The sequence below is a fragment of the Dromiciops gliroides genome, chromosome 3 (genome assembly GCF_019393635.1).
Source record: "Dromiciops gliroides isolate mDroGli1 chromosome 3, mDroGli1.pri, whole genome shotgun sequence".
Lineage (NCBI taxonomy): Eukaryota > Metazoa > Chordata > Mammalia > Microbiotheria > Microbiotheriidae > Dromiciops > Dromiciops gliroides.
In genome coordinates, this window is record NC_057863.1 from 244122445 (window position 1) to 244149526 (window position 27082).

The following is a 27082-nucleotide window of genomic DNA, read 5'->3' on the forward strand; positions in this document are numbered from 1 at the left end:
AAAATTGACAAGGAAAAAACCTCGTAACAAAGAAACGTAATCAAATAAAACTAATCCGTTCAGTGTCCAAAATTACATGTCTCTTTCTTCATCTTCAATATATTACCTCTCTATCAAGAGGTCGGTAACTTGCCTCATCACAGATCTCTGGAAATATGGTTGGGCAGTGCATTAATCAGAGTTCCTAAGCCTATCAAAGTTGTTTTTCTTTACAATGTTGTCCTCACCTGTATAAATTGTTCTTGTAGTCCTCACTTCACTCTACATCAATTCCATATAAACCATGTTTCCATCTCATGAAAACCTATGTAATAAATCCTAGACCTTTTTTCAAAGTAATCCAGCTTTTCTGTGCTTCCTTATAGGCTTTTTTTGTTCTCTACTGTTAACTACAGTATCTACTTTTGATAGTTAATGAAAGCAATGAGCAATCTAGGTGGTACAGTAGATAGAATCCTGGAGTTGGACTAAGGAAGAGCTGAGTTGGAATTTTACCCCAGGGACTTACTGGCCTTGTGACCATGCTCAAGAAACTTTTCCTCTGTCTGGCTCAGTTTCCTTATCTACAAAACAGAGATAATAATTATCACCTACCTTATAGGGTTGTAAAATAAAGAACATATCAAATTTTAAAGTACTCATTATTAACTATTATTATGATAGCAGTAAAACAATAATTAGCAAAACATCTATCACTGAGCTAGACCTAATTCAGACCCTAGATAGTATGTACTAAACCAAGAAAGGAGAAAATATTTTGGAGGAAAGAGAGTTCAATAGTGTCAAATAAAGCAGAGAAGTTAAGAATGAGGACTGAGAAAGACCATCAGGTATAGAGATCTTTGGCAACTTTGGTGAGAACGTGGTCAATGAAAGAGGTCATAAGATATGCTGCAAAATAATTGAGGAGTGATTTCAAAGTAAGGAAGTGGAAAAAAATGAATATAAGCAGCCTTTTTTAAAAAAAAGAGTTTGGCTAAGAAAGGGAAAGAGAAACATATAATAATAGTAGTGTTTACTTTATAAAAGGTAATATGTGAAAAGGGAAGTGCTTAACACAAAGGAATAAATTGCCAATGGTGTGATTTCAGGCATCAGTGGGGTGATATTTGGGGATGAGGGGCCTTCTCAAATTGGCAGCTTCCACAGATGGTATGTTTCCCCTCCTTGGAGATCCTCAAGTAGAGGCTGGCTATCTATTTGTTATGTTTCAGTGGGGATTACTTTCAGCTATGGTTCGGACAATGGGCAGGTGGATGGCACAGTGGATGGTGCAGGGCCTCGAGTCAGGAAGATTCATCTTCCTGAATTCAAATCTGGCCTCAGGTACTTATTAGCTGTATGAGCCTGGGCAAGTCACTTCACCCTGTTTGCCTCAGTTTCCTCATCTGTAAGATGATCTGGAGAAGGGGCAGCTAGGTGGCACAGTGGATAAAGCACCGGCCCTGGATTCAGGAGTACCTGGGTTCAGACCCGGCCTCAGACACTTGACACTTACTAGCTGTGTGACCCTGGGCAAGTCACTTAAGCCCCATTGCCCCGCAAAAAAAAAAAAAATTATCTGGAGAAGTAAATGGCAAACTACTCCATTATCTTTGCCAAGAAAATCCCCAAAGGGGTCATGAAAAGTCAGAAACAATTGAGAACAACTGAACAACTCCCTCTAACTGTAATGAGTACTAGCTGTGGCTTCTTTTGCCCATCACCCCTCTCAACTGGAAATTCTCCCTACAGATGGACTAAGAAGAGGGAGTCTCTAAATGTCTGGTAGATTTTTAAAGGCGCCTGTTATTCCAACCACAAAAAAATTTCACAAACAATAGCCTTGTTCTTTATTATTATAAAGTACAATTGTGTACAAAGAACCATTTGTTCTTCTCTCTGTTTATCGGACATCGTTAGATCCTTATTTTACAAAAGGATAAACTGAGGCATAATAAAGTGATTAAAAGACTTACCCTCAATGGATCACAGACAGAGACACCATGACTAGATCCTATATCTCTTAAGTCTCATCATAGACCTTCAGGCAAAGGACCATGAGAGTTCTTATCCGTAACTTAGAGACATATGTGTTTATCATTACATAATTTACACCTTTTGAAAAGTGGAATGAGGCTTCAATCTTGAATCTGAATATTTGCCCAAGACAAGAAGAGATTAAGTAGCTCATTTGCGTTAATATGGTAAGAACTCTAAACATTTCTGTAGCATATGCGAATGAATGAATGTAAAAAGCATTTAAGCAATTACCATATTAACATCAGTAAGAAGAAAAAAACCCACCACATTAACCCAGGTTAGAAAATCTTGGACTGGTTAATAATTTGAGCCTATACAGATTAAGATGTTACCATTTGATTGCAGTTATTACCCTCTACAGAAGATGTAAAACACCATGTTCTTTCCTGCACAGATCTGAAAATGACATGAATATTTTCAGTCTTAAAATAGATTTATTTTGAATTTCACCAAAAGATAGCACTTTATCCTTATTCTACATCTACAAGTAGAGAGTAGACTGTCACAAGACCAGAAGGAAGCTTTGTACAGTAGACAGAGAGGAAGGAAGTACATTTCCCTTAGGGGTGGATCTAAGCAGCCACAGGCCTTGATTGATTGCCAGGCCACACAAGGCTCCTTTGGGAACCACGGACAGGGCAGAAAGATAGAGGGTCAGAGGGAGCTGGGCCAAAGTTTGTAGCATACCTGCCCTCAGAGCCAGCTTTTGGGGGGACGAATTTTCTGCACCTAAAAGTGCCTTTGGCCATCCACTGTCAAACTGAGATTATGTCTGTAATGGCAGTCAGACAAGTCTCTTGGAAACACACTTTGTAAAATCCAGGAGACAGGTGGCTCCCTTACCACCTCATTCTCCCAACCATGTTTCTATGGAGTATTTGTAGGATGAAAGCAGGAAGAGACCTTAGATATACTCTATCCAACTCCTTTATTTTACAGATAAGGAAACTGGTACTCAGAGAGGTTAAGGTCAAATGCTCAAGGTCATGCAGGTAATAAGTGGCAGAGCCAGAAATCCATTCCAGATCCTACAACTCCAGATACTGTGGACTTTCCAACTGTGGCACAATGCATTGTTTTCTTTTCTTTTTTTTTTATTCATGAGATACTATTTTTATTTATTTATTTATTTAAATTTTTAAATTAATAAAGTATTTTACTTTTTTCCCGTTACATGTAAAGATAGTTCTCAACTTTTGTTTATACAAGCTTACCAATTTCAGATTTTTCTCCCTCCCTCTCCTCCCTCCCTCCTCCCCTAGACAGCAGGTAATCTGATATAGGTTTTATATATATATACATACATATATATATATATACATACATACATACATATATATATATATATACACACACACAATAACATTAATCCTATTTCTGCATTAGTCATGTTATAAGAGAAAAATCAGAGCAATGACAACAAACCTCAAAATAGAAAAACATCAGCACCAAAACCAAAAGAAGTAGTATGGTTCATTCAGCATCTATACACCACAGTTCTTTTTTTTTTCCTGGATTTGGAGATCCTCTTCCATCATGAGTCCCCTGGAACTCTTCCGTACCATTGCACTGGTGAGAAGAATCTAGTCCATCACAGTAGATCAACACTCAATGTTGATGATACTGTGTACACTGTTCTTCTGGTTCTGCTCATCTGACTCATCATCAGCCCATGCAAGACCCTCCAGGTTTCTCTGAACTCCTCCTGCTCATCGTTTCTTACAGCACAATAGTATTCCATTGTATTCATATACCACAACTTGTCCAGCCATTCCCCAATTGATGGGCACCCCCTCAACTTCCAATTCCTTGCCACCACATAAAGAGCAAATGCATTGTTTTCTTGAGTCAGAAAAGCTAGACTTATATATAAACTTATACACATACATGTTGCCTCTTGCTCTGGGCTGGGCCTTACTCAAGATGGTGCTCAGGTAGTTTAAGTTTGATATTAGAATGAAATGAGACGTTTGTCAGTCATTCAATAGTTAGCAAAAGGAGATTTCCTTCACCATAGCAGAAGAAGGATATTCAAAAGAGATATGCATTGAGAACTCCCTAAGTTATTTCAGCTGAGCAAAATCTTCCTGTCTGAGTTCCCCATTGTGGTCTACTATCTGAGCATCATTGCATGTCTGGAGCGCTTCACGGGTATTTTGCATTAAATCAACCAGGAAATAATGTCAGTAGCTTGAGCCTTTAGTGCTTGACTTGGTCCCAAGGATGGCTTTGTCAAAGAAAACATTAATATGGATGCTCTATAATTTAGTCCGAAGGGAACAACTTCATTTAATTAATATTAACTTCTATCCAAGCCATTTCTGGCTTGGAGAGATGTTCAAACTGGCATAGACCCTCATGTCCTCTGACATGACTGTCTGTCCCCAAGACAATTTATGTAACATTTGAACAAGGGAAAGAATGTTAAAACACAGTCTATGGGGCAGCTAGGTGGTGCAGTGGATAAAGCACCAGCCCTGGATTCAGGAGGACCTGAGTTCAAATTCAACCTCAGACACTTGATATTTACTAGATGTGTGACCCTGGGCAAGTCACTTAATCCTCATTACTCCACAAAAAACAACAACCAACCAACCAACAAACAAAAACCAGTCTAGGTTAATATTCCAGAATTGAAGAGTAACCAACTCATCATTCCATCCCTTCTTGGTCCACTCTCCTCTCTCCTGGAGAGAAAAGAACCTTCTCCCTTCCATTTGAGAACTCAGTCCTTTTTCTTTTTTTGTTTTCTTTTTGGTGAGGCAACCAAAGTGTCAGGCCAGATTTGAACTCAGGTCCTCCTGAGTCCAGGGCCAGTGCTTTATCTACTGTGCCACCTAGCTGCCCCTTTAGTTTTTTTTCAGTCTTTTTTCAAGGGAGAAGGGTACATCCAATCATTTTAAGTGAGCAGGTAAAGAGGGAATTGCTCTTAAATGGGTCAATAACCAAATCACTTTAGTTGAAAAGGCAATGATTTAAAGAAGACCTGAGTTACTCTTTGTTAAAAAAGGATTTTTTAATTGCCCTTAATCCATTTCCATAAGATGTCTTTCTTCAACCTTTCTGTCTTCAACCTATCACACTTTTCCAAGAGCTTTTTCTAGGGTTCTGGAAAGGTTAGAAGAAAATATTTCTTAATATTTTCAGTTTTACTAAATAACATGTTTCCATGATTTCAATACCTTTTAAGGAAAGGAAAAACTAACCTAACTTACATGGTGGAGGGTATATAGGATTTTGCTCACATCATATCTCCTCTAATAGAAATGTAAGCTCCTTGAGAGCAGGGACTGTTTCATTTTTGTCTCTGTATCCCTAGAACCTAACACAATACTTGACACAGAGTAGGCTCTTAATAAACACTTCTTGATTGATTGTTCATGACTAAAATGATTCAACTTTAATTCTGCCTTTTGTTTCTGCTTTTTGATTCTTTTCCATCTTTTTTTGTTTTTTGGAGGGGCAATGAGGGTTAAGTGACTTGCCCAGGGTCACACAGCTAATAAGTGTCAAGTGTCTGAGGCTGGATTTGAATTCATGTCCTCCCGAATCTAGGGCTGGTGCTTTATCCACTGCGCTACCTAACTGCCCCCTTTTGATCATTTTTTAAACTTTTTTTTTTTTAATTTAGAGCACGATACAGGGAAAAGGGCTCTGGATCTAGAATCAGAGGACTTAGTTTTTAATATTGGCTCTTTTTTAATGCCTCTGTGACCATGGACAACTCATTTCACCTATCTTGGCCTTGATTTCCTCATCTGTAAAAGAAAGAGATTTGGACTAAATGACCTGAGATTCCCTTCCAACTCTAAATCTACGATTCCTTGACAATGTTTAATAGAGTGTTCACTTTGGAAACATATACTACAGTTAGAATAATACAGAGAAGATTAGGATGGCCCTTGTGCAGGGATGACACAAATTCAGGGGGCATTCCCAATGGACCTTGCTTCTCGCTTCAGCAGAGAGGGGATGGCAGCCTAGAGGTGTGGAATGAGACTTACATTTTTGGATGTGGCCGATTTGTGGATTTGTTTTGCTTGACTCTATTTATTTGTTACAAGGGAGGGTTTTTATTTGGGGAGGGGAGAAATATTATAGAGAATAATAGGTTTTGGTTTTTGTTTTTAGTGAGGCAACTGGGGTTAAGTGACTTGCCCAGGGTCACACAGCTAGTAAGTGTCAAGTGTCTGAGGTCGGATTTGAACTCAGGTCCTCCTGATTCCAGGTCTGGTGCTCTATCTACTGCACCACCTAGCTGCCCCCTATGGAGAATAATATGGAGGTGATAATATACCTTCATATAGAAGCAAGGTTCCTCCCTCTATAAAGGGATATTAATCAGGGAACCATCTTCAACCTAAAAAACCACTTCCTGTAGGCTAGCAATATTTAGGAGAGCTGATAGATAAAATTATAGTACCCCCTTTCTGAGGAGAGCATAGAAGTCAGCCTTATGTTCTTTCCTCCACCTCCCATCTAGGCAGAAATCAAAATCAGAGGAGAGGAGTAGGCAAGATTTGAGAGTTATCTCTCCGCAATTCCCTGACTATAAATCTAGGACATTCCTCTCCACATTGTAATCACTTTTATATGACAACTTCATATTTTAAAAAAACCCAATTCATTCATTTGTAGAAGTAAAAAAGTTAGAAGAGATCTGGATAGTCAGCTAGTTCAATATTCCTTCAACATATGAAGCAGTCAATTAGTATAGCATGTGCTAATTGCTGAGAGTGATATGAAGATAAGTAAGACATAGTGTGGTATATCAGAAAGAGTCCTGGGTCTGTGATCAAGAGATGTGAATTCAGATCCTGGTCCTGACCCTTACTCTGTGTGACCGTGGGTGAGTACCTTAACCTATCTGCATGTCATCTTCATCTGTAGAATGGACATGAGGATATTGTGATACTTATCTCTTAAAACAGTTGTGAGGAGAGGACTCTTTTCTTTTTTTGTTTTTGTTTGTTTGTTTGTTTGTTGGGTTTTTTTGTGAGGCAATTGGGGTTAAGTGACTTGCCCAGGGTCACACAGCTAGTAAGTGTCAAGGGTCTAAAGCCGGATTTGAACTCAGGTACTCCTGAATCCAGGGCCAGTGCTTTATCCACTGCGCCACCTAGCTGCCCCGAGAGGACTCCTTTATAAAGCTTAAAGTGCCATACAAATGTAAAATGATTTATTATTTTCAAACACAAACTAAGCCAATAGATAATACATGCAGGATTGTAAATTAAGCAGCCTTGGATTGATGAACTATTTGAATCTGTACTAAAACTTCATAGATTTCCGGCATACACTGAGGATGTAGGAGTTACTTTTATACCAGAGGCTGCAAATGAGGAAACTGATAAAGACAGGGCTAGTAACTTCTCCCAAAATAGAACTCTGGCTTCCTGGCAACCAGTTCACTGTTTTGGTCACTGCTTAGCTAATTTTTAAAAAATATATGCCTTTTCTGTAGGTTACCATGTAGTCTCATAGCTAGAACTTATGGATCTTCTTGCAAAGTTAAGAATAAGGAAGACTATGATAGGTGTTCCTGTGTTGTTGTTTTTTCTGGGTTTGATTTTTGGAAGTAGTGCTTGTGTCTTCAGCACAATATCTATATGCCTCAGTCTGCATGTTAATGTTCCCATTTCCAGATTCATAATTCAATTCAATGAAAAAAAGTTTTTATTGGCAAATTTGGTGGTTTTAATTGCCATATTTTCCCCAGAGAGCCACCTTCCAGAGAGACACCCCATATAACAAATAGTATTTTTCAAAGATTAGAAAAAGAAGAAAAAAATCAGTATAAGTAATCAGTTCATTGAAAAAGGTTGAAAATATGTACAATGTTGAAGACTTCTGTACATCCTACCTCTGAAAAGGGGTAGGGTGGGCGTATTTTCTCATATTTCTTCTTTCAAGTGAGAGAAATGATTATTAATAACCAATAATTTGGGGGCATCCAGAGTTTCCCCATTTTTCTAAAGTCCTGATTTCAAAAGTTGTCTCTTGAAGGATATTACTGATAATGAGATGGGACTAACTTTCTTAACACTCTTGTTCAGACCATACCCAGGTGGGGAAACCTATTGTGTTCTGCTCAAGTTTGGGTGGGGATATATTCTTTGAATAGATTGTCCAAGGCTGGGGGTAACTTAGAAGTAAATGACATAATCAAAGTTCATTTGAATAGGTTCAGTGCCTCATAATTATATTCATTCTCTTATTAATTTTTTTGTGGGGCAATGAGGGTTAAGTGACTTGCCCAGGGTCACACAGCTACTAAGTGTCAAGTGTCTGAGGCCAGATTTGAACTCAGATACCCTTAAATTCAGGGCTGGTGCTTTATCCACTGCACCACCAGCTGCCTCCATTCTCTCATTAATTTTTTTTTTTTTTTTTGCGGGGCAATGGGGGTTAAGTGACTTGCCCAGGGTCACACAGCTAGTAAGTGTCAAGTGTCTGAGGCTGCATTGGAACTCAGGTCCTCCTGAATCCAGGGCCGGTGCTCTATCCACTGCGCCACCTAGCCTCCCCTCTCATTAATTTTTAACCAATCAGAATTTATTGCCACCCTTGGGAATATACCTCTTCCAATGAGCATATAAGCTGTGAGCCAGCTGCCAGGATTGTCTTTGGTCTAAAAAAGAGACTGCCAAATGACTATCCTTTTATTAAAATGCTGGCATTATTAACAAAATGATCAAATTACCCAGAAATCATGTCTCTAACTTTTTGATCAACATACAAGACATGCTTAATCTTTATAGTTTCGGAACATTTACTTTTGATTTTTTATGGTTCTTTCCATATACATTGTAGCAGTTTGCATATTGTTCTATTGACTGCTTACTTCACTCTGTATCAATTCATGTATATCCATCCCATGATTCTCCATATTCAACACATTCATCATCTCCTACAGCACAGTAATATTCCTTAATGTGAGCTTAATGGCACTGTTTTAGTGGGGCCAGTGATTTCATTAGCCAAGAAACTCCAAGTACAGAAACTCCTTCTGACAATGAAGATAAACAACCCTTTAACAATTTATAGTTTTAGATGGTTGGAAGGTTTAGAAGGCACTGAGAAGTTAAACCACTTGCCTATGATCTCACAGCCAACATGTGTCAGGGATAGTACTTGAACCCAAGGTTTCCAAACTCCAAAGTTAGTTCTCTATCAACTCTTCCAGGAGCTGAGTCTATAAAACTAAAAATCCCTGTTCTCTAAGAGGGTGAATACACATGTATACAAAGAAGGGGGTCTTGAAAGCCCCTGAAGTCCCTAATTTCTACTCTAAGAGAAAACATTCTGGCATAATAGAAGTAGTAATGCTGTACTTGGGACCAGGAAGACCTGGGTTTCAATCCTCCCAGAGGCACCTACTAGAGTGGTATACCGTTTAACCTCTCTGAGCCTCAGTTTCCACATTTGACAAAATGGAGCGTAACAATAGCATCTACTTCAAATGGTTGTCATGAGGGTCAAGCAAGATACAAGGCATGCAGTGTTTTATAAACCTTAGAGCAAAATGTAAAAGCTATTTCTCAGGCCATCTAGGCTTACCTTGGGCACACAGTCGGCTTGGTTCAGTAGTTGATTTCTCAGGAATGTCTCCTAAGATTGGTCAGACTATAACTCTTGGGAGAGAAGCATCAGTGGTCCAAGGGAAGCAGCATTGGATCTAGAGTCTGAGGTTTGACTCTTGCCTTTGAGGCTGATTCCCTGTGTTACCTTGAAGAAGGTCATTTCAGTTCTCTGAGCTTCTGCTTTCCCATTTGTAAAATGAGAGAGTTGGATAAAATCAAGGATTCTTAACTTGGGAATTTGGATAGATCGATGATGATGGTGGTGATGGATGGATGGATGAATGGATGGATGGATAGCTAGATGAAAGATAGGTAGGTAGGTAGATAGATAGTTTTGATAGGTAGACAGATAGACAGATAAACTATTTCAATATGGGGGGGTTATTCTAAAAGTCTTAGTGCAGTTTTTTAAGTTACTACAGCTTAAAACTGCAGTAAGACTTTTGAGACATCCTATATAATTGGTTTCCATTGTAATCCTATTTATTTTATTTTATCCATTTCAAAACCAATTCCGAGAAAGGGTAAGTACCAAAGTGATCCATGACACAAAAGAGGTTATGAATTCTTGGACTAGATAATCTCTAAGGACCCAACACTAAATCCCATGCAGAGGAAGCCATCAGCAAACACAGGTGGCCATCTCTGGGGACAGCAGTTCTGCTCCAGTAAACAACAGAGGCAGTCTCAACCTCTAACACAGACCCTGTGAGAGGGAACCAAAGAAGGTTCTTTCCATTCTGCCATCAAGGGACACTCTCAGGCTTGAAAAGAAAACCACACATACATGATCCCTATTCCTGAATCAGGCCTTTTGTTTTCAGCTTGCAGATTAGAGTGTAAATTGAGGTGAGGTTGACACTGACACCAACCATCACTTGTCTGAACTTCATAAGCAGTCTCTGCTGAACTAAAATATTCATGGTCTTCTCCCTCCCTCCTTCCTGCCTCCTTTTGTTGACTGTTTGCAGAAGCACTGTTATGTCCTCGTGAAGGACTCAGAGGGATAAATTACGCAGGCAGCTAGTTGATAGCTAAAGTAGCAAGGGACTGAATGCGTAAAGAAGATGGAAAGACAATGATGCAATAAAATTAATATGACAAGATTGGATATATTTGTTTTTAATTGCAGCATATTCTAGTAATAGTCTTATTTCCTTGGCTATAAGGCCAGGTTCATACTAGAAGCAAACATGCACACACACACACACACACACACACACTAAACCAACCTCACTACTACCAACAATAGCAACAAAAATAGCATTTAATCTATCAAAAAAGAATTTTAAGATGGAAACAGAAAGAAAAATGCATCTCCTCACCAGTGAAACGCTATAGACTTCTAATGGTTTTCTAACCTTTTCCCCTTTTCCATTCTCCTCATTTTTAGTAAAGGTGTTGTAGTATGGTGAGTAGCATTGTCCAGTCACTCCTATTTGCTCCCTAAGGACTCATTGCATAGGGTATCCTGGCACAAATTGTCCTATGCTCTAGGAATTTGTATCAAATGATCTGTAATTTGGTCTTTTTTATTTATTTTATTTATTATTATTTTTTAGCTCTAAGCCCACAGCCAGATATAGTGCTCGGGCAAAACACCTCCCTTCTTTAGGAATGTTACCCTTCAAATGCATTTCTTCTCAGTTGAATTTCCAATAAGTATACCATGAGTAGAGCAATAGCCTGCTTAATAGTTAAGAAAGATAAATTAAACATTTAAAAAATAAAAAGAGACTTCCCTTTCCATGCCAAGATGCTAGGGTTTGTAGCATTTAGATTATATATTTAATAGGATATAGTGTTTAATACTACTTATGGTTCTGTTTAATTATACTGAATCCCAGATCCTATCACCAGTGCAATGTTAGCTATATCATAGATGAACTGGATAACTTTTTAGCACCTCAAGAAAAAACTTCTTTGTTTAGGCAAGAGGCTCACAGTCAAATTCTAGATGGTTGAGCAGATAGTATGCTAGACTTAGAGTAAGGAGGACCTGAATTTTTGAATCCTGTGTGACCCTGGGCATGTCACTTAACTTCTTTCAGCCTCAGTTTCCTCTTCTGTAAATTTGGGGTAACAACTGTACCTATCCCCCAGGGTTATTGCAAGGATCAAATGAGATAAGTTTATAAAGCACTTTGTAAACCGTTAAGTAACACACACTTGCTAGAGCATTCTGTCCAAGAGTATGCTTAGATGATTCCATTATTACCTCACCAGTTTAGGGCCTTAATAAGGAAAGGAGACAGATGAGGATGTCAGGTTGTGAGGCAATAATTTAAAGTATCCACTGTCTTTCACTTGAGTCATAGATGGAGTAGACTATCTTTGGATTGTTACATCAAGGCAGTGGCTTACCGGAGCCATCAGGGAAGGCTCAAGGGAGCCATGTTAAATTTTCATTGCGAGGATTTACATCTCAGAAAGTCAAACCAAATCAGGGCTTGATTTATTGCTTTGTTGATTGTCTAGACTTTTTTAAAAAAAGTGATGAAGGGGGACAGCTAGGTGGTGTAGTGGATAGAGCACTGGCCCTGGATTCAGGAGGACCTGAGTTCAAATCCGGCCTCAGACACTTAATACTTACTAGTTGTGTGACCCTGGGCAAGTCACTTAAACCCCAATTGCCTCACCAAAAAAAAAAGTGATGAAGAACATGTTAAAAAGGCAAATTAAACTTAAAAGTGTGTCATGCATGCATTTTTTTTCGCCCCTGGAGAGCTAGGCATTAAATATTTACAAGCATGACCACACTTCACAGGTTTCAAAAGGCCTGTCAACCTAAGTAAATTTCCCTAAATGGTCTTCTGATGTTTCATATATCCAGCATTAGTCCCCTCTTTGGGTTAAGGCCAGGAAGCTTCCATTAAAATCCAAGTGTGTGTGAGGTAAGAGAGGTAATACATTAAGGCAAGGCAAGCGTTTATTAAGAACTTGTTATGTGCCAGGTACTATGCTAGGCACTGAGGGCACAAATACAAGCAAAGACAGTCTCTGCCCTCAAGGAATTTACAGACTAATGGGGGAAAGAGCACACAAAAGGGAGCTGAGAAGGGAGTGGGAGAAGTCAGGAATGGAAGCAAGAGGAGTATTGGGTGGCCTGGGCCCCTCCCCAAAATGGAGACCTTGGAAGAAATCCACCAGTGAGAGAAATCCATGAAGGAGGGATGTTCCAGGATGGCACTACAGTGGAGATAATGGTGGCCAAATCTAGAAAGTTAGAAGCTGAGGCCAGAAGGAAATGTGTGTGTGCACTGAGAGAGAGAATATACCAAACAGTTATCTGACATGACCTCATTGTGTATTACAGTCATCCCTTCCACATTGTGACTTTCCCCAATGGGGTTTCGATAAATCGTGGGCTGCCATAAGAAATTAAATGGGAACTTGGGGAAATTTTGCAGAAGCCTCAGATGACACACAAAGGCCACAGAAAAAGTTTAGAAACTCAGAAATGCATAAAATATAGGTATAGTATTATAAACTATCACCCCAAATTTTACAATAAGGTATTGTAAACACCTCATAAAGGAAAAAGAAAAATAAATTCAGACTTCTTCTCTGGTATCCAGGGAGGGTAAAAAAAAATTTATGCAGATTTTCCAGATCAGGGGAGGGGGAGAGCATGCTCCTAAACACCCCCCTCCTGTGTGGAAAGGATACCTGTAGTTTGTTACATTGGCTTGCAAATAAAACACTGAGAGAAAGGAATACTGAAAAGGCACATTTTAATGGTGAAGAGGCCGTCAGCAAAAATTCTGAGCATTGGGTGGCTTTCAAAGCCAGAATGGATCTCAAAAGCTATCAGGTCCAGCTTTATCATTTTACAGATAAAGAAACTAAAGGCTAGGGAAGTTAGACAGGTTGTCCAAGGTCACATAAGAGGTCAGGTCCATTTAGGGCTCTAGGAACTCTGGACATCAAACGGATAAAGAGAACTGGGCCCCTTGAGAAAGATGGTTCTACCCAACCCTCACAAATTTTGCTTATTTTATTATTATTATTTTTTGTTTTGGGGTGAGGCAATTGGAGTTAAGTGACTTGCCAAGGGTCACACAGCTAGTAAGTGTCAAGTGTCTGAGGCCGGATTTGAACTCAGGTCCTCCTGACTCCAGGGCTGGTGCTCTATCCACTGCACCACCTAGCTGCCCCAAATTTTGCTTATTTTAAACTTTGTTCATTTTGTTTCATGAGAAGAAGGATACGTGGTATAGTGGGAAAAGCCCCAGATCTGGTGTAAGGTGAGAGTAGGTCAGAAACTTTCCCCTGAAGATGCTTACCAGGTACAGGACAATTTTGGCAAGTCACTTGACCTCTCTCTAAAGCTCAGTTTGATAATTTCTGAAATGGGAATGACAATACTTACTAGACTGTCTACATCAGAGAGTTGTGAGGATCAAATGAGAAACTACTGTGTAAACCAAAATCTGTCAGTACCAATACCAGCAGTTATTGTTCACATATGTTTTTTCCCTAGGGTCTTGCATTGTATGTGCCCATAAGTACAGTATAAACAGCATGGATACAGGTTGTATCTTGTCATAACAACCTTAAATGGGTAACAAATTCTTTTCTTTCATTATAATTTAATTGTCACAAATTGTTTGTTTGGGGGAAGGCTCGGCACTCTGCCACTTCTTGATCTGAGGAGCCATAAGAGATGTTTAAGTTTTTTCCCAGTTTCCCTCCCTTTTCCATCATCCCCTGTGCTTTTATTAAACTTTCTATTGGCTCTCCAAAAAGCCAGGGGACCAAGCCAAATAAAAATTACTACTTTTGAAACTCAAATGAAGCATTATTCATCGAATCAGGAAGATTCTGATCTGTCTGGAAAAATTTAGGTGTGGTCTAGTCTGACTGTCTGCAGAAGGATTAAATGATTTCTCAAAGTCCCCTTTCATTCCTATGTTCCTGTTAATTTCTAATTCAAACTTAAAATAGCAAGCGGAATGATTGACAAAATTGTGGTATGCCAATGTAATGGAATATTATTATACTATAATAAATAACCAATATGAGGAATTCAAAGACATCTGGTAGGATTTGCATAAACTGATGCAGAACCATCAATCAACCAGCATTTATTAAATGTTTTCTATATGCCCAGACACCATGTTAGGCACTGGGGATATAAAGAAAAACACAGGCCTTGCCCTCAGGGACTTTATAGTCTATGCAGAGGTATCAAACACACCAACAACCCTCCCCGGTGGCACTGAAGTCAAGATCACAAGATCATGCAGTTATGAAGCATCACAGGGAGGATTTTGATCCAAAGCCACTGCTTTTGGGCAGCTAGGTGGCGCAATGGATAAAGCACCAGCCCTGGATTCAGAAGGACCTGAGTTCAAATCTGACCTCAGATACTTGACACATACTAGGTGGGTGACCCTGGGTAAGTCACTTAACCCTCATTGCCCTGCAAAAACAAAAAAACAAAAAACAGCTCAGGACAACAAAGCCACCGCTTTTCCTCCTCGACTCTGTTACAAAACTAAAAGGTGTGTGTGTGTGTGTGTGTGTGTGTGTATGTATGTATGTATGTAATTTATATATTTTCCGTACTTGTGTGTACATATATACACATACATACAAACTACATGCATGTTGACTACAACAATGTAAACCAAAAGATCTTTAAAAGCTCATTGAATTCTAAGGAATAAGAAAATAGCCCTGGGGTCCTGGGGGGGAAAAATAACAAAACCTATGTTGTCCCTGATAGCAGTGGGAGGGATGCTACTAAAACTTTACTGTATACAATGTCGGACAAGGTTTCCGTATCTAATGTTTGTACTTAGTTGTTTTTCTTGGTCACAAGGAAGGGCTCAAGCCAGAGGAGAGTGGGAAATTACCATAATGTAATGGCAAAAGGTTAGACAAAAGGTATTTTAAAGAAATTGGAGGCAGCTAGGTGGTACAATGGCTAGTATGTTGGACCTGGAAGTCAGGAAGACATGAATTCAAATATGACCTGAGACACTAGCTGTATGACCCTGGGCAAGTCACTTAATCCTGTTTATCTCAGTTTCCTCATTTGTGAAATGAGCTGGAGAAGGAAATGGCAAACCACTCCAGTATTTTTGCCAAGAAAACTCCATGGACAGTATGGTCCGCGGGGTCATGATAAGTTGGACTTGATTGCACAATACTAATTTTAAAGAAAACAAAGTGAAATCAATCATTATTTTCTGTTTTTTTGGCAACCAGAGATTACAGCAGTCATTCTAAATGCAGAAAAGAACATATATTCCTTTCTTTGTTCCTTCTGTTAGTCATAAGATTGATTCACCAAATACCCCATGGCATTACTCATATGTAGATAACTGATCATCAAAAGTTATCTGAAGGAAGTTTTCCTATGAAGTCACCTTCCCTGTGTCTGTTTAGCACATCTGCAGAATCACTATGATTTTTCAAAGGCTTTTCAGATTTTCTTCTGTAATTCAGTCTGCTATTTCATTACAATTACAAATGAACATTGGTATAACAGCTGTTGCATTTAACAAGGAACTCAATCCTGTTCAGAAACTCTTTATAGACAAGATCAGAGAATATAACTCTGAGAGAAAGGCAGCTGGAGGACCTACTGCTGTTCTTCCAGAATAACAGCAAAATCTGAACAGGTACCTTTTCTTTTCTTCCCATCTCCCTTTTCCTCTTTCTTTCTTTCTTTCTTTCTTTCTTTCTTTCTTTCTTTCTTTCTTTCTTTCTTTCTTTCTTTCTTTCTTTCTTTCTTTCTTTCTTTCTTCCTTCCTTCCTTCCTTCCTTCCTTCCTTCCTTCCTTCCTTCCTTCCTTCCTTCCTTCCTTCCTTCCTTCCTTCCTTCCTCCCTCCCTCCCTCCCCCCCCTCTCTCTCTTTCTTTCTTTCTTTCTTTCTTTCTTTCTTTCTTTCTTTCTTTCTTTCTTTCTTCCTTCCTTCCTTCCTTCCTTCCTTCCTTCCTTCCTTCCTTCCTCCCTCCCTCCCTCTCCCCCTCTCTCTCTTTCTTTCTTTCTTTCTTTCTTTCTTTCTTTCTTTCTTTCTTTCTTTCTTTCTTTCTTTCTTTCTTTCTTTCTTTCTTCCTTCCTTCCTTCCTTCCTTCCTTCCTTCCTTCCTTCCTTTCTCTCTATCTTGCCTAGGCTGGAAATATAGGAGCTACTTGCTGGCTTGATCCCACTACTGATTAGCATGGGTACTTTGATCTGGGCCAGCTTCTAACCTGTGCCAGGTTGCCCCTCCTTAGAGAACTTGGTTGCTCCTGGATCACAGGTGCTCACCATATTGATGTAGATACCCCATTGGCATATTCTATTACATCCCAGAATCTCCAGGCTCAAGAGATCTTCCAGCCCAAACCAGCCAAACCTACTGAGAGGGAACTTTTCAAACTGAAACTAATATGTGAGTAAAGAGCATATGAACACATTTCCAACCTTCAAACTTGAAGAACCCAAGTTCGGAGATGTATCTAAACCTCAGATTTGAGGAGATGTTTCAAAGTTACTTTTAACTGTTTGGTGATTTATCTTGAATAAGTAGTATGGCTAAATTGGAATTTCACTTAAAAAAAAAAAGATGGTCTAACACAAGGAGAAAATTCCTGATTTTAAAAGCTAGTTGGTTTAGACTGCTAGATATGTTTTATAATCAATATACTGACCCAATCTGCATCCAGATTAGGCAGCGAAAAAGAAAACACCCATGCCAGATCAGGTTGAAAAACTGGAGTTCCTACTTCCTGAATATTGTGCAAGCCTCTCTGATAGACAACTCAAAGCTTTCTTCCTAGCCTTTTTTTTTTCAGGTCCTTTGTTCTTAGTCTTTCTCTCTCACTCTCTTTTTAAAGAACTCTTGTTGCTTTGCTTGCATTTAAAAATTTGTTTATTAATTCTTGGCTTGCCTTTTTAAGGCAAATATACAACAGATTACTTATAACCCTGACCTAAATTCAGTCCAAACTCTTGGGTGTAGGACTGATACTATTATATTCTAAAAGGGAAGTACTTTTTTATATAGATTCCAAAGGCCTAGACACTTCCCAATTTCTATGTATAAGTCATGGTGCCATTTGTGCGTTCCCAGGCACATTTTATGAATGTGTAAGCATAGTTACGTGCATTTATCCTGGCATAGTACCAGTACCATCTTTAAAATATATACCCATATCTCTGCATGCTGGTGAGGTCTCTCTTTTTTTTTACTTTCTTTTAGTTTTCTTTCTTTTTTTCCTGGTGAGGCAATTGGGGGTTAAATGACTTGCTCAGGGTCACACAGCTAGTAAGTGTCAAGTGTCTGAGGCTGGATTTGAACTCAGGTGCTCCTGACTCTATCCACAGCACCACCTAGCCATCACAGAGGTCTCTCCTTAATAGAAATCAGGAAGGATGAAAACAAGAAAACTCTTCAGAATAAAAGTGGCTTCTATTACTTAAGAGTTGAGATAGAGTGAATATGGTTATAGAGTTCTTGGCAAATGATTTGGGTATTTTTTTTTCTTTTTCAATCCCTCCCCCCTGCCCAAGATGGCAGATATAGGCTATATATGTACGTATTTCTGCATTAGTCATGTTGTAAAAGAAGAATCAGAACAAAAGGGAAAAACCTGAAAAAAGAAAAACAACGACAACAACAAAAGTAAAAATAGTATGGTTCAATCTACATTCAGATGCCACAGTTCTTTTTTCTAGATGTGGACAGCATTTTCCATCATGAGTCCTTTGGAATTAAATGTCTTGGATCATTGTATTGCTGAGAAGAGTCTCACAGCTGATCATCGCACAATGTTGCTGTTACTGTGTAAAATGTTTTCCTGGTTCTGCTCACTTTACTCATCATCAGTAATTTGGGTATTTTCTAATCTTTAGAAGCAGTAATGTTTGGTGCACCAACCACATGACCAGGCTTTTTTCCTGAATGTAAGATGGCTATCATAATTTTTAGTTACCCAATAAGTAGGAAAAAATGGTAGTAATATTGTGCTGGTGTTAGTAGGCAAGGTTATTGAATTCAAAGTACATTTTCTTAGCTCTGAATTTTTCCAAACTTTTACACTTCAGAATATTGATTATCTTTCTGTAGCTAATTAAGTTAGAGTTGTGGTGGTAAAAAGTTTGTTTCTATATGTAAAACCTCATAGGGGCAAGATTAGTCAGAGCCTTGATGATTATACTCTGTTTCATGGCTCCAGACTATACCTTTGATTAATTTAGGCCAACCAGTTCCGGGTGGCATGCTTTTAGGAGGGGGAATGGGGCAGCTAGAAGTGTGAATGGATTGGGCAAATCCATTGCCACTACAGGAAAACGATATGAAACAAATGCCATATTGCTGAGCATTTGATATTTTGTTTTCATATAGGAAGGCCAACATATTTAATTCAACTTGTGAATGTCAGCAAAGTTACAGTTGAAAATCTACTTTTGTGGGTAAAAAAAATTACATTTCTTTTCTTAGTTGTTGACATTTACATAGTTCTTTCAGATTAGGAAGGTGTTTTACATACATCATCTCATTTGATCCTAAACACAATTCTCTTTGGTAGATGCTATTATTATACAAATGAGAAAACTGAAGCTTAGCAAGCTTAGCTTATTTCCCCAGGAATATTCAGCTAGGAACAGAGTGAGGCTAAACAGAATTCTAGCCATACTTCATCCTTCTTCCTTTTCTTCCTTTTGGAAAATTAGGAACATAAGCAACTTTTATTGAAAGCAAAGCCAAGGGCAGCTAGGTGGAGCAATGGATAAAGCACTGGCCTTGGATTCGGGAGGACCTGAGTTCCAATCCAGCCTCAGACACTTAACATTTGCTAGCTGGGCAAGTCACTTAACCCCAATTGCCTCACCAAAAAAAAGAAAACAAAGCCAAATAATCATTGCACTATACAACTATTCACAAACATGCCAAATTCTCTTTCACCGTTTTTGAGTCTAACGTTTAACTTGTGTTATTTCATATAGATATTTCCATGGATGGGCAGAATCCACAGAAGTCTCATTTCTCACATTCTATATTCTATAGTTTTATATGCTATAGTTTGCTAAGCAATTCTCTTATTGTTGGGTATCATTCAGATTTTCATTGTCGCCTATTGTGAAAATCTTTATACAAATTACATTTTTGTCTTCCTGATTCCCATTACCTTCCCCTACCCTAACCCCAACAACTTGGGGTGCTCTTCATAATAGTGACATATGCTAGGTTCTGAAAACACTAATGAATTTGGAAACCAAGATGTGAGCTTGTCATACCACACAAAAGTAATGAAGGTGGGATGGGGATATCTCTTTGCAGAAGAATAGTAATTCTTGCTAACAGTTGTATAGTGCTTTAAATTTTACAAAAAACTTTACATAGATATTTTATTCATTCCTCATAATTACCCTGTGAGATGGGAGCTATTATTATTTCAACCTTCCACAGTTACATATACTATTGATCCTATATTATTTATTCACCCAGTGATTAGCACACTAATATCACTTAACTAATTAACACCAATTATGGTTTATGAGAGATATTTACTGAAGATATATAGCTGGAACCAAAACACAAAAATATCATCTTCCAAATCAAGGGTGCACTCTCCCCTCTACCACTTCAGTCCCTGGGGAGAATAGGCTGAAATAAAGCTGTGGCTATAAAGCATTAATAGTACCAGATTTACTTTTTTTTTTTTGCAGGACAATGAGGGTTAAGTGACTTGCCCAGGGTCACACAGCTAGTAAGTGTTAAGTGTCTGAGGCCACATTTGAACTCAGGTCCTCCTGAATCCAGGGCCGGTGCTCTATCTACTGCGCCACCTAGCTGCCCCTCAGATTTACTTTCAAATACAGAATAACTTTTGGATGAGTGATGCACTTGCTACAGAAGAAACATCAGTTATTGGGTTGATGAATTTATGATGAGGTAAACAAGCAGACCTTTGCTGGGTGGGATCAACAAAGTTGTTTCCCAGGGCTGTGCTGGGACACAGGACTCAGCAGCCAGAAAATGTTGATATGGACTCATCACAGGACCTCTGTTCCTCCTAACTTTTTATTTTTTTTATTTTTTTTAAATTTTATTTTGGTGAGGCAATTGGGGTTAAGTGACTTGCCCAGGGTCACACAGCTAGTAAGTGTCTAAGGCCGGATTTGAACTCAGATACTCCTGAATCCAGGGCCGGTGCTTTATCTACTGCACCACCCAGCTGCCCCTCCTCCTAACTTTTAAAGTCCCCCAAGGCCATTTTGTGTCAGGTCTTTCCTCACTTCAAAACAGGAAAAAATAGACACAACAGAGACCAAAACAAAAGCAGAATCCTGTGTTCATGGGCTACATGTTGACTCACATGAGAAGGTTTACAGGCCTCTCTCCCTACTCAGAGGTTTATACCATGTCTTTCCTCTATCACCACCAGAAAAGAGAAATTGAATTGCTCAGTATGCTCACTCAGTTTTAGTTCAACAGCCAATCAAAAGACCTTTCCTTTTCGTTGTTTGTACATACACACATATATACATATATCTAGGTGTCTCTGTGTGTGTGTGTGTGTGTGTGTGTATGTGTGTGTGTGTATGTGTGAGTGTATTGCGAGCTACTGAAATTAGCTTCAGACGCCCTGAACAGGCCTCCCCTCCCCCAGCGCAGTGGCTCTCCTGAGACCGCCCCACACAGAGGCCTTGGGACCCCAAGTCCCCCTCAGTGGGGATATACATGTAAGCCTCACACAAACGCCAGCTTCCTCTGCCCAGCCCCGAGCCCTGGGGCAGCCAGGGAATTAGCTTGGCATTTACTTGGGTTTGGTGTGGCCTGAGGGTCTGGTGAACAAGAAGAGTTTATATTCAGGAGGGGCTGACAGTGAAAGGAGAGCAAGTAGAAAAGACTAGTGAGAAGAGACACTGAGAAAGGAGAGGAAGTACTGAGGACACTAAGATGGGGGGCTGACAGTGAAAGTGGAGAAGACGTAGTGAGAGACGCTAGAGACGTTGGGGGGGTCGCAACGGTAGGGAAAGAAAGGGGGGTTGCTACGGTGAAGCTGGGCTCACTACAGAGAGAAGTGAAAGAGTGAAAGGGAGAGGACTGAGAAAATTGCAGAGGACTGAAGGCTAACAGGTCCAAGCAAGGCATGGCTGCAGGCCTCGGGGAAAGGCAGCAACAGCAGGAAAGAAAGTTTAAAATGCAATCAGGTTGTATTTTACTTTTGTTGCCTTTATCTCTAAGTTTATTCATCTAAATAAACCCTTTGTTAAATTGGAAGAGGCTGTTTGCTTATCGATTTGGGAAAAGCAGTGGGGAAAATTTTAAACGGCCAATACTAAATTAAAAGCAGTCAGATAGCCAGCCAGGAGTTCACAGATTAGGCCCCCAGTTAGTTAGTTAAATATTTTTTTACAGTACATATAAGAGCACAGAAACTAGCCACAGAAGGCATGCACATGCTCTGACATGGTGAGCTGGGTCTCTCCATTCAGCATCATCAGGCACTACCAGAAGCAAAGCAAATTCATCAGATGCATGTGTTCTCAGGAAAGTACCCTCACTGGCCATTGGTCCCCACTATGTGTGTGTGTGTGTGTGTGTGTGTGTGTATGTGTGTATGATATGTAAGTGGATGTGATATACATATATACACATACAATGTAGGTATCAGTATATCTATATAACCCTCCCTTACAATAAAGGAAAGTATAGTACATGTGTATATATAAAATTTTTTTTTTTTGGCGGGGCAATGGGGGTTAAGTGACTTGCCCAGGGTCATACAGCTAGCAAGTATTAAGTGTCTGAGGCCAGATTTGAACTGAGGTACTAGTGAATCCAGGACCAGTGCTTTAACCACTGTGCCATCTAGCTGCCCCTGTATATATCAATTTAAAGTTGCAAGGGACCTTTGAGGTCTTCTAGTTTAATTATTTCATTTTCCAGATGAAGAACTGGTTAAGATAAACAACTTGGCCGAGTTCACATAAGTAGTAAGTAGCAGAGTTAGAATTTGAATTCATGGCCTGTGATTCCAAATCCAGTATTCAGTATTCAGCTTTTATTTATACACACACACACACACACACACACATATATATACATACATATATGTGTGTGTGTGTATATATACACATACACAATATACATATATATGGTATGTGTGTGTATTTATATAAATATATCAGGCAGCTTGGTATAATGTATATGCATGTATATACACACATTTTCTTTTTCATAAGGTAGAATTCAATGTTGAAAAAGTAGTTGGGAAATGACTATTATGTCAAGAAAGAGGCATCAGTAAACTTTTTTTTCACATCCATCTTTTCCAGGCCAAACTCTCCCTTGTGACAAAGAAAAACAACTAAACAAAAAGTCTAAAGCAGACACCATGTCTAACCATTTTTACAATATTCTTTCTCTTCTAATAGCTCCCCCCTTCTCTGCCCTGAAGGAGGAGGTCTCTTACTTATCTCTTTGCTGGGACCTTCATTGATTTTTCCATTATTCAACATCCGTTAAGCTTTCAGTGACATTTCTCTTTACACAGTAGTAGTTACTGTGTATATTGTTCTCTTGGTTCTGCTGGTTTGCCTCATCATGAATTTATTCAAATCTTGGGGGCAGCTAGGTGGCGCAGTGGATAAAGCACCAGCCCTGGATTCAGGAGTACCTGAGTTCAAATCCGGCCTCAGACACTTACTAGCTGTGTGACCCTGGGCAAGTCACTTAACCCCCATTGCCCTGCAAAAATTAAAAAAAAAATTATTCAAATCTTCCCACATTTCACAGTAATTTTTTAAAAATTCCCTTTACTGCAAATAACAACTAGTTATAACATATATTATAATAATAAAGTAAGAATGTTTCATTTATTGTGTGCATTAAAATTTACAAAACACTTTCTTTCCAGTGACCTTGAAAAGTGGCAATACAAATATCCCCTTTTCACAGATGAGGAAACCAAATCTTAGAATAGTTGAGTTCCTTGCCCAGGATCACACAAAAAGTGCTGGAGGGGCAGCTAGGTGGCGCAGTGGATAGAGCACTGGCCCTGGAGTCAGGAGTACCTGAGTTCAAATCTGGCCTCAGACACTTAATACTTACTAGCTGTGTGACCTTGGGCAAGTCACTTGACCCCAATTGCCTCACTTAAAAAAAAAAAGTGCTGGAGCCAGCAATCAAATATAACTTTTCTGATTTCAAGAAAAGTTCTCTTTCACACTTGCTAACTTTGTTAACCTGGACAAGTCACTTTGTTGGCCTCGGTTTCCTCATCTGTAAAATGGGGAAAATAATAGCACCTACCTCCCAGGGTTGTTGTAAGGATAAAGTGAGATAATATTTGGAAAAGACTGCAAATCTTTATGTTATATATAAATATAAATACCATTATTGTTGTTATTTTCTCCTCCCTCTGGTAAATGTACTTTGGGTAAAGAATGAAATTGTACTAAATGTTCCTTTAGAACAAATCAACTATGATTTACTGAGCACCTACCCATCTATGGTCTCTTTTAGTAAGGGCCAACTTTTGACTTTCAGAATTGTAGAGGGTCCTTTTCTTGGACTGAAAAGGACTTGATGATTTATGGGAAGATAAGTCAGCAGGTGGAGCTGTAGAGCCAAGGACCCAAGAGGTAAAATTGGATAACCATTATGTAAGTGAAAACTGGTTCATAAAGGAGCCCAGTCACAATAATCTCTGGTGAGTATCCAAGAGACAAAACTAATACTGAGAATTCAAATCAAAGTTAGAGAGGCAGGGACTGTAGCAGATAGACCGTCAGGACTGTTTTCTCTACCTGAATGTCCCAGAAACATTTCAAATTCAGCATGTGGTATAATGAATAGGACATTGGAGTTGGAATCAGAAAGACCTGGGTTTGAATCTTACTTCACTATCTGTTTGACTCTAGGTAAGTCACGTAACCTTTCTGTGCCTTGATTTCTTCTTCTGTTCAATGAGGAGATTGTACTTGATAACCTCAGAGTGCCATTGTATGTCTAAAGCTATGACTCTGTGGTCATATATCCCAAACTAAATTTATTACCTTCCCCCCAAACCCACCTTTTTTCCTAATTTAACCACTCCTAGGAAAACACTGCCATTTTTCTATCTGCCAATTATGACATCATCTTCTATCCAACCACTGCAACACCTGGCTCCAATCAATGACCAAATCTTGTCCATTTAAACTCCCCAACATTTCTTACTTCTGTCTCCTTTTCATTTTATAGCAGACTACCTTAATTCAGGACCCTTGCTTAGAATATAGCTTATATCTCCTACATAGCTGCGAAACTGATGTTCCTAAAGCATAAGTCCACCCATGTTCCTCTGCTGCTAAATAAGCTTCAGTGGAGAAAATAATAATACATAATGCTTTAATGTTTGCAAAGCACTTTACATTATCTCATTTAACAACAACTCTGTGAAATGGGTGTTATTATCCCAATTTTGTAGAAGAAGAAATTAAAGCAAAGAAAGGTTAAGTGATTTGCCCAGGGTCACAAAGCTAGTGTCTGATGCAGAATTTGAACTTAGCTCTTCCTGATTCCAATTCTCTAGCCACTGCACCACTACCTGTCTATATGTGAAATGACCCAACCACTCTGGAAAACTGGAACAATACCCCAAAAGTGACCAAACTGTACATACCTTTTGGCCCAGCAATAATGTTACCATGAGGGTTATACCCAAAGGAGATGAAACAAAGAGGGAAAGGATTCCTATGTACAAAATATTGACAGTATCACACATTTGTAGCAAAGTGTGTGTTCATCAATTTGGTTGACCAAAAGGAAAAAAAACACCTTTATGATACGTAGTGAATATATTCTAGACTAATAAGCTCCACCAATAGCATTTTGTTTTTAATTTAGGCTTTTCAAAACTCCTTAATTTTTTTTAAAAAAATTAAGTTTTTTTTCAATTAAACCTTCCCTCCCTTTGGGGAATAGATGTATTAGTGTTATCAGTAGATCTTACTTTCTCTACCCTCCCATTGAAAAAGAAAGAAAAATGAAATTTCTATAACAAATATGCATAGTTAAGCAAAACAGATTCCATCCTGGCCACGTTAAAAAAATGTATTAATCTTTACTCTGAATCTCTTACCTCCCCATTTGAGACATTTAGCATGTTTCATTACAAATCCTCTGGAATAATGTTGATCACTGTATTTATCAGAGTTCTAAAGTCTTCCAAAATTGTTTGTCTCGACAATGTTGTCATTTTATAAATTGTTCTCCTGGTTACGTTCTTTTCATTCTGTATCAAATCATTTAAGTATTCTTAGCTTTCCCTGAAACCATTATTTTTCATAGCACAGTATTATTCCATAACATCTATATACCATAATTTGTTTAGCTGTTATCCAATGGTTGGGTATCCCATCTGTTTCCAGTTCTTTGCCAACACACACACACACACACACACACACACACACACATCCTTCCTGTAAGTATTTGATACATATGGATCCTTTTCCTCTTTTAAAAAATCTCTTTGGGAGTACAGACCTCAATGACTGTTGTTCATCCTTCGTTGATATCTTCATTTGTGTGTAAATTGGATTTAAGTGAGGCAGAGTCGCACAAAGTTATCAGCCTCACTCTCTCTTCCAAAGTTGTCAAAGTCCAGTAGTAAGACAAAAGTCAAGACAACTGGCAATGGCTTGGGATGCTATGGATGTCCTTGGTATGTTCAATGTCTGACCAGGCTCTAAATGTTCCACAACACCTGACATAGGAACAAATTGTTCTCATCTGCCCCTTCTGCTGGGAAACCTTAACGAGCCTTGGGTTGACATTCCCTTAATTCACTGACAGGTTTGCGGCCTGTTGGTTACCATCAATCTGGCTTAGCCCCATCTGTCAAAGATGCTTTTACCAGGGTGTGACCATTACACATGCTACAGCTTCTTGGAGCCACAGGTAAGAGTTGGGTAAAATATGAACACCAAACTTTAATGAGCAGCTCTGAAAATTGCTTGGCAAACAGCAGAGGTACTAGTCTTCCCTTAACACTCCATACACCCCATGGTACATAGTAGGTGCCTTAATAAATGCTCATTCTCTTCCCCTTCTCCCCTTATTATATTCAAACTAACGAAGCAGTGATAAGCTTTTTTAAAAAACTCACAACAATGGTGAGGAAGTGTTACACTATCTTATTAGCTAATAGTTCCCTTTAAGACAGAAATCTGTAAAACTCATCAAGCTGTCTCTCTCTGGACAATGCAAACAAGCCCAGCAGATCCTTACTCACCAGGGATCTGTGGCATTACAAATTAGGTGGGCAGATGGCGAATCTAACAGCAAATTATCTGCAATCTGTATTTATACTTTCTGCTTTTCCCTCTCAAAAGGGGGCAACAGAGAGCAACAGATACCTCAGAGAGGCTTTGCCTCCCTCTCTCGAATTGTAAGTGGAAGGCAATTTAGCCTTCCAATGAGCTATATCCTTTATCCATCCAGTCAGGAGCCAGCAGCTGGAAACTTCTTATCAGCTTACTCTCCTC

At 39.0% G+C, this 27082-nt stretch overlaps 1 non-coding gene and 1 pseudogene across 1 annotated transcript; both read left to right on the plus strand.

Moving 5' to 3' along the window:
- The first annotated feature begins 5866 nt into the window (after positions 1-5866).
- Positions 5867-5969, plus strand: LOC122752310. The gene has a single exon (XR_006356076.1). It is a non-coding gene; the product is annotated as a U6 spliceosomal RNA (small nuclear RNA).
- Positions 5970-16019: 10050 nt separating this feature from the next.
- LOC122747413 lies at positions 16020-17075 on the plus strand (annotated as a pseudogene).
- The last annotated feature ends 10007 nt before the right edge of the window (positions 17076-27082 follow it).